The sequence below is a fragment of the Mauremys reevesii genome, linkage group 3 (assembly GCF_016161935.1).
Source record: "Mauremys reevesii isolate NIE-2019 linkage group 3, ASM1616193v1, whole genome shotgun sequence".
Lineage (NCBI taxonomy): Eukaryota > Metazoa > Chordata > Testudines > Geoemydidae > Mauremys > Mauremys reevesii.
In genome coordinates this window covers 16,564,921-16,577,914 of record NC_052625.1, presented here as the reverse complement: position 1 = coordinate 16,577,914, position 12,994 = coordinate 16,564,921, and the positions used below count along the sequence as shown (strand labels likewise).

Sequence of the window (12,994 nt, the reverse complement as noted above, 5' to 3'; positions counted from 1 at the left end):
CCCCCTGACTGCCCCCCTAAGAACCTCCAAACCCATCCAACCCCTCTGCTCCTTGTCCCCAACCGACCCCCTCCATCAACCCCCGCCCCTGACCGCCCCTTCCAGGACCCTACCCCTTATCCATCTTCCCCCCCCCAGCCCCTTTCGGAATGTGGCCCCGCAAACATGGGCGGAGGACTCAACAGGAGCAGGGGCAGCCGCACAGCCAGAGAGAAGCGGCGGTTTCCCCTTCAAAGGGCCGCTTCTCTCTGGCCGGCTGCGTGGCCTCCCAGTGCTCCCCCTGAGTCCTCCGCCTGCGTTCCCTGCGCTCCCGCCATCTGCACCGCCCGCCTGCATATGATTTCAGTGCAGCCAGTATTGAGTTGCCCGAGTGCCCGGCCCTGGGTCCCCCTGTTGTTGGGGGGCCTTTGCCAGGGCACCCTGTGTTCACTTGTAAATCTGCCCCTGCACCGCGCCGCCCAACCCCGGAGCCAGCCAGGATGCCGCGCTGCCAGCACAGCAAGCTGAGGCTGCGGGGGATGAAGGACAGCCGGGGAGGGGCTGGGGCCAGCTGGGAGCTCAGGGGCTAGGCAGGATGGCCCCGCAGGCCAGATGTGGCTCGCGGTCCGTAATTTGCCCACCTCTGCCCTATCCACACCCCCGCCCTCTGACCACCACCCCGAACTCCTCTGCCCTCTATCCAACCCCCCCTGCCCCCTTACCACACTGCCTGGAGCACCGCTGGTTGGCGGCGCTACAGCCACGCAGCCGCCGCCACCGTGCAGCACAGAGACTGGGTCAGGCCGGGCTCCGCAGCTCGCTGCCCCAGGAGCTCGCAGCCCCGCCGCCCAGAGCATTGCGCCAGCGGCGGAGCGAGCGAGCTGAGGCTGCGGGGGATGGGGGATAGCAAGGGAGGGGCCAAGGGTGAGCCTCCTGGGTCAGGAGCTCGGGGGCCGGGCAGGACAGTCCCGCGGGCCGGATGTGGCCCGGGGGCCGTAGTTTGCCCACCCCTGGTCCAGGGACTTTATTATAAAAATATTAAAAAATTAAGTTTGTCAGGGAGTGGAGAACAGGAAGGAACAGGAAAAGGCCACTACTGCTTGCGGTATCCTTGCAGGAAGGAGAGGGAAGGAATCCTTGATACCTTTTTCTTGGTCCAATGGTGAGTACAAAAAATAAATCTTTAACTTCCCTATAACAGCTTCTAGTTACAACTTAGGGTACGTCTACACTACGGGATTATTCCGATTTTACATAAACCGGTTTAGTAAAACAGATTGTATAAAATCGAGTGCACACGGCCACACTAAGCACATTAATTCGGTGGTGTGCGTCCACGGTCCGAGGCTTGCATCGATTTCTGGAGCGTTGCACTGTGGGTAGCTATTCCTTAGCTATCCCATAGTTCCCGCAGTCTCCTCTACCCCTTGGAATTCTGGGTTGAGATCCCAGTGCCTGATGGGGCAAAAATCATTGTCGCGGGTGGTTCTGGGTAAATGTCGTCAGTCACTCCTTCCTCTGGGAAAGCAACGGCGGACAATCATTTTGCGCCCTTTTTCCCTGTATTGCCCTGGCAGACGCCATAGCATGGCAACCATGGAGCCTGTTTTGCCTTTTGTCACTGTCACCGTATGTGTACTAGATGCCTCTGACAGAGGCGATTCAGCAGCGCTACACAGCAGAATTCATTTGCTTTTGCATGATAGCACAGATGGTACAGAACGGCTGATAACCATCTGCTTCCATTGTAAATTGACAATGAGATGATGGTTACCAGTCCTTCTGTACTGTACTCTCTGCTGCTATCATGGGTGCCCCTGGCTGAGGTCAGCCGGGGGCGCAAAAGACAAAAATGGGAATGACTCCCCGAGTCAATCCCTCCTTTATGGTATCTAAAAATAGAATCAGTCCTGCCTAGAGTATGGGGCAAGCGTACTAGAGAACCAGTGTATCAGAGAACCAGAGAGCACAGCCTCTCCGTGTCAGATCCCGCAGAAATGATGAGCTGCATGCCATTCACAGGGGGTGCCCCTGCAACAACCCCACCTGTTGCTTCCCTCCTCCCCCATCCCTCCTGGGCTACCGTTGCAGTGTCCCCCCATTTGTGTGATGAAGTAATAAAGAATGCAGGAATAAGAAACAGTGACTTGTTAGTGAGATAAAATGAGGGGAAGGCAGCTTCCAGCTGCTATGATAGTCCAGACAGGACAGAATCTTTTCTTTACACATGAAGGGTGGGGGTTGATGGAGCTCAGCCCCCTGTTGCTATGATGAAGACGGTTACCAGCCGTCCAGTACCATCTACTGGGAAGTAGTAGCACTCATGGGCTGATGATGAGGATGGATACCAGTCCTTCTGTACTGCACCATCTGCCACAAGGCTGATGTTGACGATGGATATCAGTCATATTGTACCATCAGCCACCAAGGAGTGGGGGCGAGGATGCTACAGTTCACTGCCGCAGAATCGCGTCTACCAGCAGCATTCAGTACACATAGGGTGACATTTAAAAGAGTCAAGAGACTATTTTTTCCCCTTTTCCTTCTGGGGGTGGGGGTAAATTGACGAGCTATGCCCTGAACCACCCCAGACAATGTGTTTGACCCTACAGGCATTGGGAGCTCAGCCAAGAATGCAAATGCTTTTCGGAGACTGCAGGAACTGTGGGATAGCTTGAGTCCTCAGTCCCCCCTCCCTCCCTCCATGAGCGTCCATTTGATTCTTTGGCTTTCCGTTACGTTTGTCACACAGCAGCGTGCTGAGTCCCTGCTGTGGCCTCTGTCTGGAGATTTTTAAAAAATGCTTTGGAATTTCGTCTTCTGTAACGGAGCTCTGATAGAACAGATTTGTCTGCCCGTGCAGCGATCACATCCGTACGGTCTATGCTGGAGCTCTTTTTGGATTTGGGACTGCATCGCCACCCGTGCTGATCGGAGCTCCACGCTGGGCAAACAGGAAATGATATTCAAAAGTTCGTTGGTCTTTTCCTGTCTACCTGGCCACTGCATCCGAGTTCAGATTGCTGTCCAGAGCGATCACAGTGGTGCACTGTGGGATACCGCCTGGAGGCCAATACCGTCGATTTGCGGCCACACTAACCCTAATCCGATATGGTAATACCGATATTAGCGCTACTCCTCTCGTTGGGGAGGAGTACAGAAACCGGTTTAAAGAGCCCTTTATATCGATATAATGGGCCTCTTAGTGTGGACGGGTGTGGCATTAAATCGGTTTAACGCTCCTAAAATCGGTTTAAACGCGTAGTGTAGAGCAGGCCTTAGATAATGTTTTCACCCCTCTTAGCCATGAGAGGCGTTAGGACCCATGTGCGCTATGAAATGCTTACGCAATGATGTTTAACTTAGTGGGGGAACTGACGAAACATTGTCTGGCCCTGACTCTGTGGACAGAATCAAAACCATGTTTAAAAAAAAATTCTTCACGCCTGATGTTTATAGACCATTTGTCTCTTATGAAATGCTTTGTCTACGCTATGAAGCCTAGTTGCCTAATATATTTAGGGATATTACTTCGGAATAGCATGGTTGTAAAAGAAGAACCCTGAGAGAATTACCTTGTTCTATTTAGATCTACGCATTTTTATAGTCTTGCTTTTTTTCACCAGCAAATTAAATGTGCAGCATAGTGGGATCCTGCTATTGGTTGGGGGTGTTTTCAACACTACCTGACTACAAATAAGTAGACTTTCAACTATTTTTGAGACAAACACACTGTAAAATTTGACACAATTCTTACGGGTGTAAGGCTAGAGCAGGGGTCAGCAACCTTTCAGAAGCGGTGTGTCGAGTCTTCATTTATTCACTCTAATTTAAGGTTTCGTGTGCCAGTAATACATTTAAATGTTTTTAGAAGGTCTCTTTGTCTAAGTCTATAATATATAACTAAACTATTGTTGTATGTAAAGTAAATAAGGTTTTAAAAATGTTTAAGAAGCTTCATTTACAATTAAATTAAAATGCAGAGCCCCCCAAACCGGTGGCGAGGACCTGGGCAGTGTGAGTGCCACTGAAAATCAGCTCACGTCCTGCCTTCGGCATGTGTCCCATAGGTTGCCTACCCCTGGGCTAGAGCATTCTTTTCCCATCGCTGCTCTGATCACATCTTTTGAGTACAATGTGACTTGGACAAAGGCTAGATGGGAAATCTTTGTGGGCAAGAAGAGCATATAGAAGTAATAGGCACCCATTAAATTCTGGATAGAAAATGTTCCAAGTGAAGACTTTAAAGGTTGTTTTACTGCTCCTCTTTTAAGGTGCACCTTTTTTAAAAAAATAAATAAATCTTAGACATACAGATAAAACACAGCACTGCTGGACAAGTGGTCCATTGTTAATATTTTGCTGTTAAATTTTAGTCCCATTAATTTTTTTTTTAAGTGGTTGACTTCCTTCTCCTTAATTGTAATTACTCCAATAGCCACAGGGAAAATAGTCTTCTCTTGCCCAGACCACTGCTTCAGCTCTTTGAACTGTGCTTGTTGTGGGCGTATAGGCAGTGGAACACAGATGTAGTGCCTTGTTGGCTGTGCAATTCCAGTGTTTACTTTAGTCTTCTAGTAGCAAAACTATGCAGCAGTAATGTGTTCCACTCCACATTAGAAGACATGTCCATATATCAGAACAGTCACACTGCAGTCCAAGTCAGGAAGCGTACTAAAATGTTAGAGGACAGTCAGGGTAGCACAAAACATGCATTTAGTCTCAAACACTGGTGGGTTGTTTTTTTTTAAAGGATTGTAGCACTGTTGCCAAACTGGGAATTGAAGTTTGGGTAGTATATCTTCAAACCTGGAGGGTGTTTGAAAGAGTGACAATCTAGGCTGATATTCCATTACAGGCTACATAATAATCTGTATTTTATCTCTGCTTTTGAAGAAGCTTTGAAAACCAGATGGTGCAGCAAAATTAGCTACCTAGTTTTGTTTCACACTTTTGGCTTTCACACTTGGGTTTCTCTGATCCTCAGATTAATGGATCTGATATTAGAATTCAGTTTCTTTGAAACAATTCTTAAACGGAAAGTAAGTTTAGCCGATGTTATAGTGTGTCTTTCAGGAGCAGCCCTGTAAGGAGACTATCATTCAGTCTTCCAGATCTCCCCTTACTCCAAGGAGGGACATACCTTGTCACAGCTCTATATTTGATTCAAGGTACATCCCCCTGGTGCAGCTGCACTGCCCAGTGCACTGGTGGGCCAGAGCCACCTTTTCAGGAATGGAGATAGTGGTTCTGCAGAGTCTGCTTCTTCCCCAACCCCGATTGACCTGGGAAGCCAGAACAGGGAAGTAAAGCAGCAAATTACACCCCTGCACAGATATGCAGGGCAGGCCACCATCTCGTTGTATATAAGGAAGTTGTAAATATTCGCATATCGAGATATACCATGTCACTGTTGATCTTTTATGAAGTCATACCTTAATTGTCCCCCTTTTTAGTGAAAACAATTACCCATCAAATTTAAGGGCCTTTCTATACTACAAACAGAAGAATTCGGGATAGGGTACAACACAGTTGTCAGTTGACCTAGTTACAAACAAAGTTAAAATGTGGTGTTCCTATTTTGTGCTATCCAAGTCTCTAGCAAGGCTTGGGAATATAATTAGTCTTGTGTACGCTACAAAATAAAGCAATGTTATAAATGGGTCATCCTGGCATTTTCACTTGTCCTGCATACAGACTGCTGTAGTTTAAAGTAAAATGTATTTTTCTGTTCTAAACCCCTTTCATTTTCTCATAACTTTGTCACCTTTTGGACTAAACTCTTCCAGGCTTCTTAAAGCTGGAAGCTTGTGCAATATCATTTCAGCCATTTTTGAGTTATGTGAACATCAAGGGGAAAATAATTTTGCCTTATGTTCTGATTACACACTTTGAGTTTGGATTACTCAAAAATGGCTAAAGCTGGAATCTTCAGACTTGTCTGTCCGCAAGGAAAATAATTCATTCATAAATCAGGTCACTACTTTAAAGTTATAAATATTTTTAGAGTTGGAATTTTCACAAGTGTTAAACATGGCAGGAAAAAAATGCTACGGCTATGCTACGGCAGTTCTGCAGAAGCATTTTTGTTTTCAGAAACAAAATTGGGAAATTTAAATGCAAAGAAACGTGTGTAACTTTAAGGGTGAGTAAGCACGAAAGCCCCAATTCACCAAAACCCTCAAACATGTTTTTAATTTTAAGCATGTACTTAAGTCTCATTGATTTCATGCTTAAAATTAAACGTGCTTAAGGGCTTTCTTGTAGTGTGACTTTAAAAGTTACATGTACTGTATATTATATAATAGAGACTAACCTGAGTAATAATACATTCCATTTTACATTTAATAAGAAAAACAGGAATAAGAAATGCTACATGTGATATGTGGCCAACATTGTGGTAGAAACTTTTGGGAATTTCCTGACTTGAGAACTTCAGTGTTAACGTTATGCTAATTCCAGTTTCTTTTATCATTTAACTATATGTGGTACTTGGAAATACATTGACCTTGTTTACACTGCAATTTGTAATCACGTTAGTGAACACGTACTAAAACACTATTACAAATTATATCATAGACAAGCCCACTGATAGGCACATACTGCTGCTTACAGAAGTGTCAAGTAGTTTGAACTTTTAGGATTAACGTGATACAATATGAACATTATTCAGCATAAACAGCTAGCACAAAGTGCAATCTGGAGGCCCTAAAGAGATTATACCTGCTTTCAACTTTGAACCTGTTTGTAATTTGGGACAATTCACTGATACGATTCTGAGGATTCTGTGTAATTTCTGACTGATTTTAGCAGTGTGTTCGTGAGCTATTATGAAATTGCTGAATTACTAATTAATGGTAGCTACAGGATTTTCTTTAAAAAAACAAAACAAAACAAAAACCCTAACATTGAACTGGGGTGGCAAGGGGGCAGAGATCTTCAGTCAGTTCAATGTGCCTCAATTCTGAGAAGCAGGATGTTGAATATGAGTAATGATACAACAGGCCAATAATATGCAGAATAACCCTCTGATGACTCATCTAGTACAATGCAGTATATTTGTCAAGGAGACTGAATCATACATGGGGGGAAGCCACTTTTCAGGCAGCCAGCTGGTACTCAGGTCAGCAAAAGACGATCCATTTTATCAGAAGGTTTATAGTGGTAATAATGGTAAGACAGAGCACCCGGGGTATAAAATGTAGAAGAAATGGCATCTCCCAGCAGGTATATGTATTCTCTTGATACCTATGATTTCATTTTTACATTTCCTTTTTTTTTTTTTCCTGCCTCCCCTTTCCTCCTCTGGTTCTCTTTAATTCTGCACATAATCTGTAAGTAAATACTGTGTGACTTCTTCTAGGGAACACATATGTTTTCGTTTGTGCTTAATATGTGAGTTTTTCATAAGTAATATCAATCTTTTAATCTTCATCCTTTCATAAAATTCTGAGAGGAAAATAGATGCTGCCTAGGAAACAACTTGTCTAGTGGGTGCCCCCTCTTCATGGGCAGTAATTTGATGTGAGGGGTTAGGGAGAGAAGGAAGGCGCGTTGAATTGTGCATGCTGTACAATGTTTATATAATTTAAGAGCATAATTTTTCTGATTTATTTATCTGGCAGGGGAAAATGCTTAAATTGTGAATGTGTTCATGGTATATATCCTCTTTTATTTTTTGTGAAATAGGTTGTGCTGAATTACTGAAATAGCCTTAGTGTGTATGCAAAATATTCTTAGATTAGTCTGTTATATTGTACTATATGTACTAAAGTGAAGATTTCTTATTGAAATAAAAGATGCATTCTGCATTCACCAAAATGAAGCCGAATGAAAAAAATACATTTTACATGCACTAAAAGTATTGAGTGTATTGCTGATTTGTATGTTTCAAAACTGTGTGTATACCACATTTATCAATCATCTAAAATTTTTAATGTATCAAATGTTTAAGGACTAATGGCTATAGTTGGAGACAGACATGTTTTTGTGTAAGCTTCCCATGCAGGTTCACTAATATGGCTGCATCAGGACCAGGAGCTCTAGCCTCTGAAACTGAAAATTTTTGTGAATAAGAGGATGACTTGATGGTCTGGCGTACTGAATTTCTGTTCGTTTGCTGTTGTGATACCTATGTACATGATTGCAAGAAAAATCTCATTTGTAAAAGACAAGGATCCAGTAGCAATGGCACAGGACTGGGAGTCAGGAGGTTAGGGTGCTCTGCCCAGTTCTTCCATTGACTTGCTCTATGATCTTGGGCAAGTTGCATTTCTTCTCTGTACCTCCATTTCCTTATCTGTAAAACGGGGCCAGTCTTGAGATGAAAACCTTCAGAAGTGCTTGTTAGCATTATTTATTATTTTTGCTGATCATTACTCATTCAAACCATGTAATTCCTTGCTTTAGTTTAAGCAGAATAAATATAATGGGATTTTTATGATCGGTATGTATTACACAAATAATTTTGTGTAATAAAGGATGAAAGTAGGTAGGGCTGGTTTAAAAAAAATGTAATTTATGATGCAATTCTTGAATTGCCTGTTTATTTGGCTGGACATACTAAGGAGCACTCTTCATTTGTCTTGCATATGCTATGAAACAAATGCCATTTGTTTCTGTCATTCAATAACATGCTAATTACAACAGGGGATAATGGTAATGAGCAACAGAAATCTGTGGGGAATTTTGTTGAAATCTACAAGGATTCTCTGCCCAAATCGGCAGTGGTCTTGTATAAAATCTGGGACACCTCAGTTAGATTTTTCTCTTCTACTCTGCTTGTCATTGCCCTTGCATTTTAATGTGAGACAGGGTGCATCATTCAAAAACTATTAGTTTAAACCAAATTTCTTTTGCTGCTGCTGGAATGTGTGTCCCAGAGTTTATGTACAACCGAAATGATTAATTGAATAATTGGTCTGTTTAAATTTAACAATTTGGTATTTTAAGAGAAGTCTCTATGCAAATAAATAATCTAATAATCCATTATTACTGCCACAGCAAACACTGAAAGAAGTTTAAATGAGAATCGCTCTAAAACAGCTTTGAACAGTAGTTTGACTGGTATTATAAAATTGTAACTATGCTTTAAAATTGACCTTACGATACAGCTAAAATTTCCATATGGCTTTCTAGATCATCATTGAAGCAAACAATGAGCATCACAAATTTAGTAAAAGGAAACTTACTTAAATTTCTCAAACTTCATTTTACTGTCTCTATTGTGTTACTCTAAACTGACAATGTGTGAGAGGAGAAATACTGCATTGAAAATGAGCCTCTTAATTGAGTTTGAAGATGTAAATGAACCTCTGTTTGCCACCATCCATGCCAATATAGCTTTCAATGATGTTCAGCTTTGTCCTTCTTACTCACCTACTCATAATGTTGCTACTAGGCCTTCTTCAGAGCTGCTTCTCTTCAGTCAGACACTCAAGCACGGCAGCTAGGGTGACCAGGTGTCCAGTTTTTGACCATAACATCCTTGGTAACATCCATGTGGGAAGGTCAGCACCGGCGACTGGACTGTTGGTGGTGCTAAGGCAGGCTAGTCCCTACCTCTCCTGGCTGGCACTGCGCTGCGCCCCGGAAGCAGCCAGCAGGTCCGGCTCCTAGGCAGAGGGGGCGCATGGGGCTCTGCACTCCCATTGGCTGGGACCTGGCCAGTGGGAGTAGGGGGGCGGTGCCTGTGGGCGAGAGTGGCTCATGGAGCCTCTTGGGTCCCCCACCTAGAACCCGGACCTGTTTGCTGCATGCGGTGCCAGCATAGGTGCAGGAAGTAGGGGTGCGGGGCATGCTTTCCACGCCTATGCCCTACTCCCCGCGCCCAGGCCTCCGCTCGTGGGGCCCACTGGCCCTGCACCCAGGGCTCTGCTCCTGGGACCCCGACTGCTGGCCCCAGAGCCCTGCGCCTGGCCCCATGGCCAGGGCTCTGGTCTTGGCCCTGCACGTGGGGTCCCATCTGCCGACTCCTGCCCAGGGCTCTGCTCCTGGTCCCAGGCCCACCCCCAGCTGTGGTCTCGGCCCCCTTACCCATGTCTGGGCCCCCCACTCCTGGAGACCCAGCCCTGCTCCCAGCCTTGGGTGGTGCGGGAGGGGGTGGATAGAGGTAAGGGGGCTGGCTTTCAGCACCTCCACTACTAAAAATGTTCCAGCACCACTGGGTGCCAGGACAGGCAGGCAGCCTGCCATAGTGCCCCTTCCGCCCCCCGCTGCACCGCTGACGGGGAACTGCCCGAGGTAAGCCCAAGCCCCAACCTCCTGTCCCAGCCCTGAGCGTCCCCCCCAACCCAGAGCACCTTCGTGCACCCTCAGCCCCAGCCCAGAGCCCTCACCTCCCCTGCACCTTAAACCCCAGCCCGGAGCCTGGCCCACACCCTGAAGCCTTCATACCTGGCCGAACTCCAGAGCCAGCACCCCTCATCCCACACCCCCAACCCTCTGCCTCAACCCGCAGACCCCTCCCACATTCCAAATCCCTCGGCCCCACCCCTCAGTTTGGAGCCACCTCCTGTACCCCCCACCCCACAATTCCCAGCCCCACCCCAGATTGTGCACCCCCAGCAGGAGCCCTCACCCCCTTCTGCACCCTAACTCCCTGCCCCAGCCCAGAGCCCTCACCTCCGCACTAAACCTCTCATTTCTGCCCCACCCCGCAGCCCGCAGCCCCAGTAAGAGCCCTCACCCCCTCCCATACCCCAGCCTAGTGAAAGTGAGTGAAGGTGGGGGAGAGCGAACCACCAAGAGAGTGGAAATGTAGTGAGCGGGGGGTGGGGTCTCATGGAAGGAGCATGGCCTCGGGGAAGGGGCAGGCTAGTGTGTTCGGTTTTATGTGACTAGAAAGTTGGCAACCCTAACTGCAGCAGTTCCCTTGCTCACCCGTTCTACTAGTTCAGTCGCTTTTTCCTTTACTTCCCCACCTACATGTTTAATTTTAGCATATACGTTGGTGGTATCATAGTATCCTAGAGCAAATGGCAGGAATTCACAATGACTGCTCTGCAAAGCATCTCAAATCTGTCTTCAGGAAGACTTAAAATAACTACAGTAGAACCTCCGAGTTACTTATGCCAGAGTTACGAACTGACCAGTCAACCACACACCTCATTTGGAACTGGAAGTACGCAATCAAGTAGTAGAGATGAAGAAAAGAAGCAGCAAACACTGTACAGTACGGTGTTAAACAGAAACTACTAAAAAAAATACAGGAAAGGCTAAAAAGAAGATTTGACAAAGTAAGGAAACTGTTTCTTTGCTTGTTCCATTCCCTTGCTTTCCATAAGGTAGAGGGAAGAGAGAGAGGAGACATCCCTCCCCCATGGAAACCTCTCCTGACTACTGTGGACTTCCTTGATCCTAGGTCTCTACTGCCTAGGAGGCAGGAACCCAGTTATTGTCTTCCTAGAATCGTGGGACTGGAAGGAATCTCAAGAGGTCGTCTAGTCCAGTCCCCTGCACTCATGGCAGGACTAAGTACACTGCTCTACAGCCAAAATGCTTCTGAAATAAATGTAGTCAAACTTTACTAATTCTGGGTCACTGAGAACGAAAATGATGCTTAAAATTTTTGATTGGCTCTAGTTTTCAAGTTATGCTATTGGGTCAGTATATATGACCCCTTGACTTGGGAATAGCGAAGGATACGTGAGTTATAAAGGGAAGGGATCTCAATTTAAACCAGAAATGACTAAAATACATCTTTGACTGGATCTATGAATAAATCTATGACTGGGTTTGGACAGTACTTGCTTTTTAGGCAAAACAATGAATTATGCAATCTGAAGCTGGTATTGCGTCATACATGATATGAATTGCATCATGTTATTCCTAGAAGTCATGGATGATGCAATCATAACGAAGCTTACATCACTCTGCTGAACAAATTGCCCTATATCAGCTCTAGAAATCATACAGTGTCGTGCTCTCTTATTTGTCCGTGTTTGATTTTGCAAAGGGACACGTTTCTATTTAGCCAAAGTGAGCAGAGATGCCTCGTACTTGTGTGAACAGTGCTGATAACTTCTGCCATGTTTGTGGTGAAGTGACTTTTGCATCACAAAAGCGCAGTATAACCACTATGGTTAAGAAAGCCTATCACCTTTATTTTTGGCTGCAAAATTGGAGATCAGGACAAGAGGTGGGCCCCACACATATGCTGCAACACTTGTGCAACAAATCTTGGCCAGTGGTTGAACAGGAAAAGGAAATCTATGCCTTTTGCAGTGCCAATGATTTGGAGAGAGCCAACAGATCATACCAGCAATTGTTACTTCTGCATGGTGCCTCCAGTTGGGAAAGGTGTGTCAAAGAAGAAAAAGTGGACTGTGCATTATCCAAACATTCCATCAGCTATACGCCCAGTACCCCACGGAGAAGGACTGCCGGTTCCTGATGCACCAGAATCATTCTCCCTTGAGTCAGACGAGGAAGAGGATGAAACTTCTGGTCCTGAACCATCAATGTCACAGGACCCACATTTTCTCCCATCCTCCTCCTCTGAACCACACCTCATAACACAAGGTGAACTGAATGACCTTGTCAGGGATTTGGAACTACCCAAGAGTAAGGCAGAGCTGTTGGGCTCCAGACTACAGCAGTGGAATCTCCTGGCAGGTGATGTTAGGGTTTCCATGTTCTGTGACCGTCAAAAGGATCTTGTCTCATTCTTCTTCATGGAAGGTGATCTTGTAGCCTGCAACAACATTGATGGTGTGATGGCAGCCCTCAACATCGTTCACGATCCAGATGAGTGGAGACTGTTCATTGATTCATCGAAGACGAGTCTTAAAGCTGTTTTACTGCATAATGGCAATGTTTTGCCATCAATTCCAGTTGGTCATGCAATCCATATGAAGGAAACCTATGACAACATGAAACAACTTTTGAGGTGCATAAACTATGACCAACATCAGTGGCAGCTTTGTGGCGATTTGAAGGTTGTTGCTCTCTTGCTTGGTCTGCAGACTGGATACACAAAGTACTGCTGTTTTCTCTGCGAATGGGATAGTCGTGC

At 45.5% G+C, this 12,994-nt stretch overlaps 1 protein-coding gene across 3 annotated transcripts in view; it reads left to right on the top strand.

The window, feature by feature from the left end:
- Positions 1-12,994, top strand: part of SPRED2 (sprouty related EVH1 domain containing 2) — a 92,234-nt gene that overhangs the window by 38,442 nt on the left and 40,798 nt on the right. The window lies entirely within an intron of this gene.